This window comes from Bos indicus, chromosome 10 (assembly GCF_029378745.1).
Source record: "Bos indicus isolate NIAB-ARS_2022 breed Sahiwal x Tharparkar chromosome 10, NIAB-ARS_B.indTharparkar_mat_pri_1.0, whole genome shotgun sequence".
Lineage (NCBI taxonomy): Eukaryota > Metazoa > Chordata > Mammalia > Artiodactyla > Bovidae > Bos > Bos indicus.
The window spans coordinates 80,593,632-80,606,780 of NC_091769.1; the positions used below are offsets into that span (position 1 = coordinate 80,593,632).

A 13,149-nucleotide genomic window follows, 5' to 3' on the forward strand; every position below is an offset into this window, starting at 1 on the left:
CCCATCCCTTCTCCAGGGGATCTTCCTGACCCAGGAATCAAACTGGGGTCTCCTTCATTGCATGTGGATTCTTTACCAACTGAGCTATCAGGGGCCCAAGGTAAAGTACAAGTTATCCTTAGAGAATTATTCATATAAATTTAGCTGTTGGGCGCTGCTATTGATATCTTTATTTTCTTTCATTTCTTTTATTCTTCCTTCCTTTCTTTCTACCATCTGCAAGTCAGAATACATTCACTGTCACATCAAAACTACTCAGACTAGGCCAAAAAGAAGTTAACTTACCCTCCGCTGCTGCTGCTGCTAAGTCGCTTCAGTCGTGTCCGACTCTGTGTGACCCCATACACAGCAGCCCACCAGGCTCCCCCGTCCCTGGGATTCTCCAGGCAAGAACACTGGAGTGGGTTGCCATTTCCTTCTCCAATGCATGAAAGTGGAAAGTGTAAGTGAAGTCGCTCAGTCATGGCCGACTCTTCATGACCCCATGGACAGCAGCCTACCAGGCTCCTCCGTCCATGGGATTTTCCAGGCAAGAGTACTGGAGTGGGGTGCCATAGCCTTCTCCGACCTACCCCCTAGATCTCTCCAAAATATTTTGGAAACTACAGCAGGTCAAAATGTGTGAGCCAAACACCTTTCCCTGAATTATCTTGAAAATAAACCTGCAGGAGAAGATTATCTGAAGTGAGAAAGGAAAATGCAAAGTGGTAGGAAAAGAAATGAAGATTAGAGTCTCCAGGATATACAGCCTTCTCTACAAAACCATGGTGTGGCTTGACAACCAAATGGAATAATGTGGGTTCTGAGATATTTTCAAGTGTTTAAAAAAAGAAGTGACTGCAGAATCAGGGAAGACCAGCATGTGTGTTTAACTCCCCCATAAATATCGATTTGCTCAACTCCCTGTGAAAGAACCAGAAAAAGAATCACAGCTCCGAGATTGAGGTACCTGCTGGCCCAGATGGGGAAGGGGTTAGAGACAGAGCTGCCACCTGGACAAGGTAGGCTGCAGAAGGGAGAATGACACGGGGAGGAAGGGAGAAAAAGAAGTGAGCAGAACTAGAATGAGCCAGAAGGGAGCATGACATGGGGAGAAAGGGAGAAAGGAGGTGAGCAGAGCTAGTATGATCAAGATTCAGAGAGGGCTGGTGGTGGCCCTGACTCTCACACACGTTCTCCATCTGCAAAATGGGGATATTGGCAATATCTCTGAGGCAAGGTGGTGATGAGTCAGGGTTCTTCAGGGAAACAGAACCGGTAAGATGTATATATAGAGAGAAAGAGACTTGTTACAAGGAATTGGTTCACGTGATTAAGGAAGTGAGCAAGTCCCAAGATCTACAGAGTGAGTTGGCAAGCTGGAGAGATGATGGTGTAGTTCCAGTCTGAAGGCCAGCAGCTCAAGATCCAGGAAGGGCCGATGCTTCGGCGTGAGTCCAAGGGCAGAAAAAGAGGGCCAACATTGCTGTTTGAAGGCCATCAGGAAGGAAGAATTCTCATGCAGAGGAGGTCAGGTTTTTCTACTCTATTTGGCCTTCAATTGACTGGATGAGGCCCACTCACATTAAAGAAGGCAAGCTGCTTCACTTGTCAGGTCATTTAGATGTTAATCTCATCTGAAAAACACTTTCACGGACATCTCCAGAATAATTCTTGACAAATGTCTGGGCACTTGAGGCCCTCTCAACTCAACCCATAAAATTAACCATCATACAAGGTTACCTTGAGGCTGAACCAAATGAACTTGCATCTGTGAATCAATATATTTGAATTCAGGGGCATAGATGGTACCCAATTGAGTTAATCACTACAACTGTACCTTGTTCTTTGACCTGAAATTCCCTGTTGTTTTCTAAGTAAAGTACACCCTGGAACTGAGGGGGTGGAAAGAGTCATGGAAGGGAAAGCTAAGGGGAATAGCAACCAGGGAAGTGTTTCTGTTAGTGGCAGAGGGTAACAGAGCTGGGACCACAGCATCTGGGAAATAACCTGAGACTTGCCTGGCGATCTAGTGGCTAACACTCTGTGCTCCCAATGTAAGGGGCTGGGTTTCAATCCCTGATCAAAGAACTAGATCTCGCATGGCACAACTAAGATTTTGCGTGCAGCAACTAAAGATCCCACGTGCTGCAACTAAGACCCAGTGCAACCAAATAAATATTTAAACAGAAAAAGAGACAACTAGAGAAGCTGAAATACAGGGCTCCTAGGGAGGGGGACTGAGGTCAGGCCTTGGCAAGTTGGTGGACTCTCCCCCAGCAAGTCCCAGTGGCGACAACCCCTGCCTTGGTTCCTTGAGGCCTGCTTGTTTCAGTCTCAGTGTCAGGGCCAGCCAGGAGGGCCACCTATGCTCATATCCCCAGCTACAGGTTATACAAAGCATCAGTATCATACATACACAGTCCCCATAAGGTTATATAAAACATCAGCATCATGCGTACACAGTACCTTTAACATTATATAAAACATCAGCATCATACACACACAGTTCTATAAGGTTTTATATATACATATTTAATTTTAATTTTTTTAACACCAAAAACACTTTGTATTGGGGTATAGCCCATTAACAATGTAGTGATAGTTCAGGTGAACAGAGAAGGAGCTGAGTCATGCATATACATGTGTCTATTCCCCCAGACCCCGCTCCCATTCAGGCTGGCACATAACATTGAGCAGAGTTCCAAGTGCTATACAATAGGTTTTTGTTGGTTATCCTTTTAAATATAGTATGTACTAAATATAGTGTGCTGCAATTCATGGGGTCGCAAAGAGTCGGACACGACTGAGCGACTGAACTGAACTGAACTGAAATATAGTGTGTATATGACGTTCCCAAAGTCCTTAACTATCCCTTCCCCACCATCACTGCCCCCGAGCAACTATGAGTTCCTTTTCTAAGTCTGTGAGTCTCTTTCTGTTTTGCAAGTCCATTTATATCTTTTCTTTTTAGATTCCACATATAAGGGATGTCATATGATCCTTCTCCTCTGACTGATTCACTGAGTATGACACTGTCTAGGTCCATCCATGTCGCTGCAAATGGCCTTATCACATTCTTTTTAATGGCTGAGTAACATTCATATATGTGTGTGTGCGTGTATACATGTGTGTGTGTGTGTGGATGGGTAAAGGAGACGTGGTGTGATGTATGCACCATCTTCACCCATTCATCTGTCAATGGACATCTAGGTTGCTTCCATGTCTTGGCTATTGTAAATGGTATTGCAATGAATACTGGGATGCATGTATCTTTTCAGGCCATATTTTTCTCTGGATATATGCCCAGGAGTGGGATTTCAGAGTCATATGATAGCTGTATTTTTAGTTATTTTAAGGAACCTCCACACGTCCTCCATAAAACGTCATCATCATACATACACAGTCCCTGTGAGGTTAGATTATAAGTTTAGATTAAATTAAATTAGATGAGGATACAAAGTCCTTCTTATCAGAAGCTAGCCAGCCAGAGGCAGCCTCACTCCACAAGCTTCCTCAAAATTCTGGAGGAGATGCACAGGGCACCTGCCTTAATCCCTTCCAGGATCCCCTAGAAGGTTGGATTTCTCACTCCATTATAGTAGGGCTGGGGTCATGGTTCCAGAAGCATGTACTTCTGACAAGGTAAGTGCAAGTCGAGAGAAATATTCACAAACATGGACAGGCCTCTCCTGGTTCTGGACCAGACTCCACAGCCCCAAGGCCACATCCTCATGTGGAGCTAAGCAGAGTCAACACCCAGGAGTCCCCAGGCTTCACCTGTGCCTGGCTTGCCAGCATTCCTTTGTCACAAGAAATCATACATTATTGTGGGTGGAGACTTCCCTGGTGGTCATGTGGTTAAGAATCCGCCTTCAGTGCAGGAGGCTGCAGGGGGGAACACAGGTTGGATCCCTGATCAGGAACTAGGACCCCACATGCCCCGGGGCAAGTGAGCCTGTGCACCACAACTAGAAAAGCTCCCGCACACTTCAGCTAGAGAAAAGCCCCGGCATGCTGCAACAAAGACCCAGTGCAGCCAAAAAAAAAAAAACGAATTTACTGTGGGTGATGAGCAACGCTTGAGAACTGGGCAGAATGCAAACACTGTCATTCCCCTGCTGTCCCTGCTGGGACCCCACACTCAGGAAAGCCATCTGGGTGAGGTCGGATGAGCATGACCAGAGGAAGCAAGGGGCAGGTGGGCAGGGGCTTAACGCTCAGCTCTAGAGTATGGTTCCTGTGCCACCCTGGGCTAGTTCCCCAGCCTCTCAGGGTCTAATTTATCCTCTCTTCTGAAGACAATCTTTCTCATCCTTGGCTAAAATCACTTGATGAACTTCAAAAAGACAACCACACCTGGACCCTGAGCCAGATGGAGGAAATTAGACTCCCTGGGGGTAGAACCCATGAACCGGTAAGTTAGAAACATTCCAGGTGATTCTAATGTGCACGCCCATCTTTTCTCTTTCCCAGTTTCTAATCTACTGGTTTGGCAATCAGATAGCCAAGCTTCTAGGATGGAGTGGCATGGAGATGGGTAGTGATGAGACCGATTTACATGGCTCCAGAATTCAAATTGGAGTCACAGGAGCAAATTACAAGGAGGCAGATTTAGGATGAGACTCAGAAGAAATTTCTGACCATTCATGAAATGCCTTTTCTGGAATTGGCTTCATAATGATCAGTCTATGAACCACATAAGATGATCCACCATGTGTAAATTTATATTGAACATGCCTGATTTTGCAGAGATAAATTAGCTAGCTTAGCAGACTTTACTCCAAATAGCTTTTGATTGTTTCCAAAAAATCAAACCCATCCCCAAGAGCGATCACAGAGTCACTTCCCACAAGTTCCGTAACTCTGAGTGTCCGGGGCTCCCCGCCCTAAGAGGACTGTGAGGCTCACCCACTTGCCTCACCTGGGTGAGATTTCAGTGAAATAAGAAAGGAATGTGAATGCTCCAGATTCTGCTGATTGAAACTAAATGAAGGTGAATCCTCATGCCATCGGTGAGGACCTGAAAAATGGCATTCATTCCTGGTTCTGAAAGTAGCTCTAAGCCTGGACTGGAGAGCTCTGGGCCTGGGTTGGACTCCAGCATCATCGCCCAATACTGACCTGACTTGACCTCCCTGGATCGCAGTTTCCTCATCTATTAATGGAATTGGGAGGATCAACCGGGAAATACTTACACAGATCTTAGCAAAAAGTCTGACATTTGGCAAATGCTCCATACGTATTGATACCTTGTTAATCATTATCACCCTTGAAGTAAATCCCTACATTTTGACTGTTTTGAAGGAGACCAGGCTTACGTGGATGTGTAAAAGTCTTGGAAGGTTTGTTAGAAAACTTGCCCCACCTCTCTGTGGTCACAGCTTCCGGAAAGTGTGTTGATTTCCATTCAAGTCCCAGGCCTTTGGCTCAGGAGCTCCACTCCTGTATATCTTGTCTGAGCACAAGAACAGAAGCCAAGGCAAGTGTTTGCTTTGGAACAAAGGAACGAGGATGGGTTTCTGGAGGCACTCGCCATTTCCGAGGAAGGAGTCATTAGTTTCTCATAAGATAAAGTGGTGAAGCGGAGTCCATTTTCCTCAGCTTTCTTGCACAGCTCCTGTGGGTCAGGAGAGGGGCGGAGGGAGGACCAGGGCCCTCCACAACCAGACCTAGATTTTGAAAATGGACTTACATATCTTTTGTGTTTTCCAAGGTTAGGCTAAAAACATCTCCAAGTTGCTTGCTCCCATCTTCTTCTTCATAACTGGATGAGTGCGTGCGTGCGTGCGTGTGTGTGTGTGTATGTGTGAAACACAGTATGTGTGTAGGGGAAATACTGCTGGGGAAGGTGTCCAGGTGAGCAATCCTGAGTCATTGGCTCTGGAAAATACCACCAGAGCCCGGATATAACTTTCTAAAGGCTCCTCTCCCTCACTGTGGGATTCAAGAAACTGCTTTCCTGATGGAGCTAAAAGTATCAGCCTGGTTGCAGAAACCCCCACACAGAACCACCCCCCAAATACACCCAGCCAACACTGAGAAGGGAAAGGTGATTTTCCATAGGCGTTTTGTTTCTCCTCCTTCAGCATTCAGATTCATGTTTTGCTTCTAGAACCACCATCATTTCAGTAAACTTCACTCAAAAAGGGGGGGGCACCCACAGCTCAGAATTTTGTTTGGAATTTGCTTTCTTATTTGCTGTTGTTAGAGTCAAAGCACAGACCAAGTGAGGTTCAGAGGTGCTACTGCGTGTTGATATTCCCAAAGGTTTCTTTCGTGCCGCTTGGCACTGAGAGGCAAGGGTAGTTTCCCCCCAGCACCCCAACCCCAAGCCCCATCTCTCCCCTCTCCCTGCTGTGGATGGAGGCTGCTGGTGGCAATGCTTCAGGGAGAGTGGAGCTGTCACAGCTTGTAAGCAGAAGGTGGGTGCCAGGGGCTGTCAGTGCCGTATCGCTCAACAAACCCACGTTACCGCCCTGGGATTGCCATGGAAAGAACTGGGAAGTGTGGAGAGAGAGAACTCATAATACATAATACCTGCTGCTTAATAAGGATTGTGTGCTTCCGTGAGAAACTACTGACATCACTGCTATGCTCCAGAGGTCCATGGGAAGGCCTAGTCAGGTAGCCTTGTGTGATTTTGCCAAGAATAACCATCTTGCTAGCGGTGGGCAAGAATCAAACATTTAGAGTGTCCCTTCCAGGAGCCAACATTGAGCTAACAACTTGACACAAGTTCTCTTAGTAAATCTTCGCTACAGCCATGTGAGACAGGGGAGGGGAAACCGAGACTCGTTGCGTGTTGGTCAGGAGAGGCAAGGCTGTGCTGTAGTACCAAACAGTCTGAAGAATCTCAGTGGTTCTATGCAATTAGAGTGTATTTGCCACTCACAGAAGCCTTCCGTGCAGTTGCTCCAAAACGCTGACTGCTTTGATCTTTTGCCCCACCATGTCAACTCAAGGCCTCCACTGCAATTGCCATGGCAGGGGAAGAGAGAGACTGGAAGATTGTGCATGAGTTTCCCCTTCAGCCCAGAAGTGAACTTCTGCTGTCAGTTCATTTGCCAGAACTAGTACCTTGTCCCCACGCGCCTACTGAGTCTTCTGTGTGCCAGGAATGGGAGGCGCACAGGATAGCGGTGAGCATAGGCGATGCTGACCACAGGCAGGTTTAATACCTAGCAGGAAGTAGTGAGGCTTCCCTGATGTCTCAATGGATGAAGAATTTGCCTGCAATGCAGGAGACACAGGAGATGCGGGTTTGATCCCTGGGTCAGAAAGATCCCCTGGAGGAGGAAATGGCAAACCCACTCCAGTATTCTTGCCTGGGAAATCCTATGAACAGAAGAGCCTGGTGGCTGCAGTCAAAAGGGTCACAAAGAGTTGGACACAACTGAGCAACCAAGCACAGGGTAGCAGCTGGCAGAACTCAGGTATCAAGTGAGCTCTGCCTGGAATCAAAGCTCAAACTCTGTCCATGACACTTGGAGCCAGTAAGAGGACTCCTTCCCTCCAGGCCCAGTTAGCAAGCGGGCCTGTGTGAGCACCCTTGCATAACCTGCTGGGGACAAAAGTGAAAGTGAAAGTCACTCAGTTGTGTCCAGCTCTTTGTGACCCCATGGACTGTATCGTCCATGGAATTCTCCAGGCCAGAATACTGGAGTGGGAGCCTTTCCCTTCTCCCAACTCAGGGATTTTCTTCCCAACTCAGGGATCAAACCCAGGTCTCCCGCATTGCAGGCAGATTCTTTACCAACTGAGCCACAAGGGATGCCCAAAGGCAGTCATTCAGTTCAGTTCAGTCTCTCAGTCGTGTCCAACTCTGCGACACCATGAATTGCAGCACGCCAGGCCTGCCTGTCCATCACCAACTCCCGGAGTCCACTCAAACTCACGTCTATCGAGTCAATGATGCCATCCAGCCATCTCATCCTCTGTCGTCCCCTTCTCCTCCTGCCCCCAATCCCTCCCAGCATCACAGTCTTTTCCAATGGGTCAACTCTTCACATGAGGTGGCCAAAGTACTGGAGTTTCAGTTTTAGCATCAGTCCTTCCAAAGAACACCCAGGACTGAGCTCCTTCAGAATGGACTGGTTGGATCTCCTTTCAGTCCAAGGGACTCTCAAGAGTCTTCTCCAACACCACAGTTCAAAAGCATCAATTCTTCGGCGCTCAGCTTTCTTCACAGTCCAACTCTCACATCCATACATGACTACTGGAAAAAACCATTGCCTTAAATAGCAGTAATAGGTCCTTGTATTTGTACAAAGCCTCCCCGGTTTTCAAGGCTTCTTAAAGTATGTTGGTTCATCAAATCCTTAAAACAACATAACCAAACAAAAAGGGAAAATTTTGTATCCCCACTTCTCAAGAAACTGAAACCAAAAAGAAACTGGACATACTCAGAGCTAGTCATTGAAAAACCCAGACTAGAACTTAATTTATATACAAGCTCATTTGAAGCTCTTCCCAATCCATCCTGCTCTCAGTAACTTCAGTCTGGAAAGATCCCTCCTCTCCATCCAGACTGTCTCCTCTCCTCTAAAATGCTGCTCTCAGGACACCACACCCTCACTGGACCCTCCTCTGGGGGATTTCGTCATTAATGCATGCGAGACAATGAATGTGTCACACTGTGCAGACTTAGGGTTAAGAGCATTTGAGACAGAATTAACTTTTCAATTTTCACTGGAGTATAGTTGCTTTAGAATGTTGTCTTAGTTTCTGCTGTACAGCAAGGTGAATCAACTGTATGTATACACATGTCCCCTCTTTTCTGGACTCCCTTCCCATTAGGTCACCACAGAGCATTGAGTAGAGTGCCCTGTGCTATCCAGTGGGTTCTCATTAATTATCTATTTTATACATAAAATCAACAGTGTATGTATGTCAATCCCAATTCCTCCCACTCCCCTCTTCCCTATTTTTAAAACAAAATTTAATTTATTTAAAATGGAGGCTAATTACTTTACAATATTGTAGTGGTTTTTGCCATACATAGACATGAATTAGCCATGGGCGTACATGTGTTCCCCATCCTGAACCCCCCTCCAACCTCCATCCCCAGCCCATCCCTCAGAGTCATCCCAGGGCCCCAGCCTTGAGCACCCTGTTTCATGCGTCAAACCTGGACTGCCGATCTGTTTCACATATGATAATATACATATTTCACTGCTATTCTCTCAAATCATACCACCCTTGCCTTCTCCCACAGGATCCAAAAGACTGTTCCATACATCTGTGTCTCTTTTGCTGTCTCACGTACAGGGCCCCTCTTCCCTCTTGATGCCCATAAAAATCATGGAACGCTTGACAAACTTGCACGTCACCCTTGTCCAGGGACCATGCTAATCTTCTCTATGTTATTCCAATTTTAGTATATGTGCTGCTGAAGTGAGGAACATTTGAGACAAAATATAGATAACAGGCAGAGCAGGGTGAATGAGAGAGTCTAGAAAATCTGTCTTGAGAAGCCACTAGCTTGTTTGAGATGTGGATAAAGAGGGAATTCATTTCAGATGGAAATTCTTTCTTTAGTTCTCATTCCTTTGTTCTAATCCATTTCAGTTTTGTTTTGTTTTCTGGCCAAGTTGCACAGCTTGTGGGATCTTGGTTCCTGGACCAGAGATCGAATACAGGCCCTCAGCAGTGAAACCATGAAATCTTAACCACTGGACCACCAGGGAATTCACTAGTCTATTACATTAAAAAATTTGCTAAGTGCCTTTCCATGTACTATTTCATTTAACTTCCTGAACAATTCTATTAGGGAATTGAGAACTTAGTCAGATCTTCCTTCTCATTGGACAAAAGACTGAAACCTACAGAAGATGAAGTGACTTGTAAAACATCAGAGCAGGCCAGAGCCTGAACTCAAAGAGGCAAAAATGTTAAAGAGGAATAATGGTCGATATTTGTGCAATGGTGGTGAAACTATCATATTTAGAGCTAGCTGGCAGTCTATAAATTAATACATTTTATAAAAATCAGGTTTTTAGTATGAAATACTTCATACATATAATGGAGCTTAAATACACATATATGATATTTAGAATAATAAAACACTGTATCTACCACCCTGCTTATGTCCAGCGTTCTAAAACAATAGGTCGCTTCAAGCTATAAAAATGACATACTCTTGGCTCAAAATTTAAATCACCCAGAAGATGGAAATTTTTAAGTTTCTTTTCTCATCCTGTCAACCTCTGAATCCCACTCTCCAAGGATAACTGCTGTCAACAATTGGACACAAAATCTTAATTACATTCATTCTGGAAACAATCCATATATATATATCAAGAGTCATAAAAATGTCTAACTTTTGGTCCCATCACCCCACTGTAGGCACTTATCTCAGGAAAAGACCTCTCAGGATGCCCTTCTTTCCTAGAAAGGGCCAAGCTCATTCCCACACAAGTCCTTGCCCTTGTTATTTTCTCTGTCTGGAAGCCGGTCCCTCCAGACTTGCTCACGGTTGGAAGCCCTTCGAGTCTCCGCTTGATGTCAACGCCTCTGACAGGTTGCTGGTGGTCACTCTCTAGACTGGCTCCATCACTCCGCAGAATCAAGTGGCACAGAGTAGGAACGTACATTTCGAGTTGAGAGGAGAAATGTGCAGTCGTGAAGCCACCACCAGACTACTTAGATAGGGAGTATTACCTGACTCACTTTGGAACCCAGGAAGCCACTTCTGCAAAGAAACTCTCCTTGCAGGGGGTTTCAAGACTCTTAAGATACTGGCAGTGTGGGAAGCACCAGCCAGGGGCCATCCGGTCCTTTCTTCCAGCATCTGAAAGGCTGCCTTTCAGATGTAGATAGTGCATGGTGGGCCATCTGCCCTCCCTCTCAATCCTGTTCTTTCTTGGCTTCTAAAACAAACAAGTGGTAAAGAATATCTGCAGGGTGAGAGTCTCTGTCAAAACAACACCTAGTCCTACTTAATTACGATGAATAATTTGAACACTCTCAAATCAGACAATGGAAACATTAAGAGTTTCCACAAAAACAGAAAGTTGGCCAAGTGGGAGGGAGCCCCAGAAGCCTCCACAGCATTCTGAGTTGGGGGTGGGGGGTGGAATGTCTTGCTTAGCCTGGGGGTAGGGAGGTAGGGAGAAGAGGTGAGAAAGGGAAGCCTAGATCTTAATCTAGTACCGCAAACCCTCTTTTTTTCTCACAGCAAAGTAAAGCATATTTACTATAGAGGAGTCAAAAGAAAAATCAAACCTCACATAATCGGGCCATCCAGAAAGCAATATTTTGTAGTGTGCAGTGTTTTGTTTTGTTTTTTTTTCTTTAGCATAATTATATTTTTAAAAACTTACATGTGGTTATGCTATATACTTACTGCCTTATAAACTGCTTTTTTCACTTAATAATATATTGTGAACATTTTCCCATGACATCCAATACTACTCAACACTGTGTTTTTTTTTTTTTTACAGCTGTTTAGTATCTCATTGTACGGCTGTATCATCAACCAGCACCCTGTCATTGGAGATTTAGGTTGTCCCCTGTTTTTATAGGAGGCTTGTTAATGGCTGTTTTTGAAATGCATCCTTGATTATTTCCTTAGGACTAATTCCCAGAAGTGGGATTTCTGTGTTAAAGGGTATGTAAAATTCTAAGAGTTTTTATACACAACTGCTGTGGACAGTACATTTATATGTTGAAGAGCATTAATAAATGTGGTTGACTACCTTATTTTTGGTCTCTTCATCTCTATTTTTACAGAATGTAGTGACAGTGAGCTACGAACAGTACACAAAGTTTACATTCAGATGGGAATTTCTGTCTTCAAAGGAACTTATATTTTAAAGAAAACCTTTTCATTTTTGACCTGGACAAACATGAAGCAAATCAATTAAACAGAAAAAAATGATTTATTAATTGATCAGATAAATTAAAGACAGAAAATAAATGGGAGACCCTGATCTTCCTTGTTTTCTCTCATTACTTAACTAATTACTTAATTAATGTGTTAACTTTGCCATATGTACATTTATGTTTCATGTTTGCCTTTTATGGCATCGCTAATGACTGGTTGCCCAGTAGCCCTTTCCAACCTCCTTCTTATTTTCTGCTTCCTACTATGGACAATGAAAAAGCCAAAACATCCCAGACTCCCTAGCAGGAGAGGGTGACAAATTTTTGCCCAGTAAGAAGCAAGGGGACATCTCTTGCAGGGAAAGTTTTTCCCCTGTTTGACAAAAGGAGAGAGTTCACAAAACAAGTTCTTATCACCTTCGCCCTGAACCCCATTCCCAGTCATTGAATATTGTCACATTGGTGCATAAGACTCTAGGAGCTGTGGCAGCCATTTATAACCATGAGGCAAACAGCATCAGAAAAAAAAAAAACAACTCTAATAATGGTTGGTCCTCAATTATATCAGGGAGTCTGTTGAATATACCGTAGATTTAACTCTCCAGATAAATATCTTCATGGCTTAAGTTAATGGTTCTCAACATTAGTGGTTAAATTAGCACATCAGAATCAGTTGGGAATTTTGTTAAAGTAAGACTGATTCCATAGGTTTGAGATTCTGTATTTTTATCAAGATCCCAGTTGATACTGATGCTGCTGGTTCAGGGACCACACTTTGAGTAGCACAGCATCACCATTTTATTGGCATGAGGCTTCTTAATTGGTACATCCTTTTTCTGGGTTCAAAGATCACCCTCATTATTTCACAGGTGTGGCTTTGGAAACAATGAAATGGAAGGAAGAATTCTTTCCTGCTGAGGGTCCATTAGCCCCTGTGAATCACCAGCTCCTCAGTCAGGACTGGAGGATTCCTAAATTAATGCAACATCCAGGAGTGAAGTCCTGGGTCCTGAAGCTGTGGACTGTTTTCAGATGTGCTGTCTTGCACTTGCTGTCCTGGACAGACAGGCTTTTCTGACCAGACCCACCTAGACAGATTTAGCCTTAGAAACAGGGGCTGTAACTAGAGCTCACCCTTTCCTTCAGGACCTTCCTCAACCTGCTGCCATCGTGGCTCTACTGTTCAGGTAACATCTTTCTCTTTGGTTGCTAAAGTCAGGCTTCTGAAAACAGTGATGGTGAAAAGTCGAGGCCACAGAGAAAGAATGCTGGCAGAAGCCCTCCATTTCCTTCAGGTTATCTACATGTTTACCCTTTCCTTCCAATCTCAGGGAAGACATGCCA

General features: G+C 44.7%; 1 non-coding gene across 1 annotated transcript; it reads right to left on the reverse strand.

Moving 5' to 3' along the window:
• Positions 1 to 9,276: 9,276 nt before the first annotated feature.
• LOC139185475 (U6 spliceosomal RNA) lies at positions 9,277 to 9,386 on the reverse strand. Its single transcript, XR_011569062.1, has one exon. It is a non-coding gene; the product is annotated as a U6 spliceosomal RNA (small nuclear RNA).
• Between the last annotated feature and the right edge of the window lie 3,763 nt (positions 9,387 to 13,149).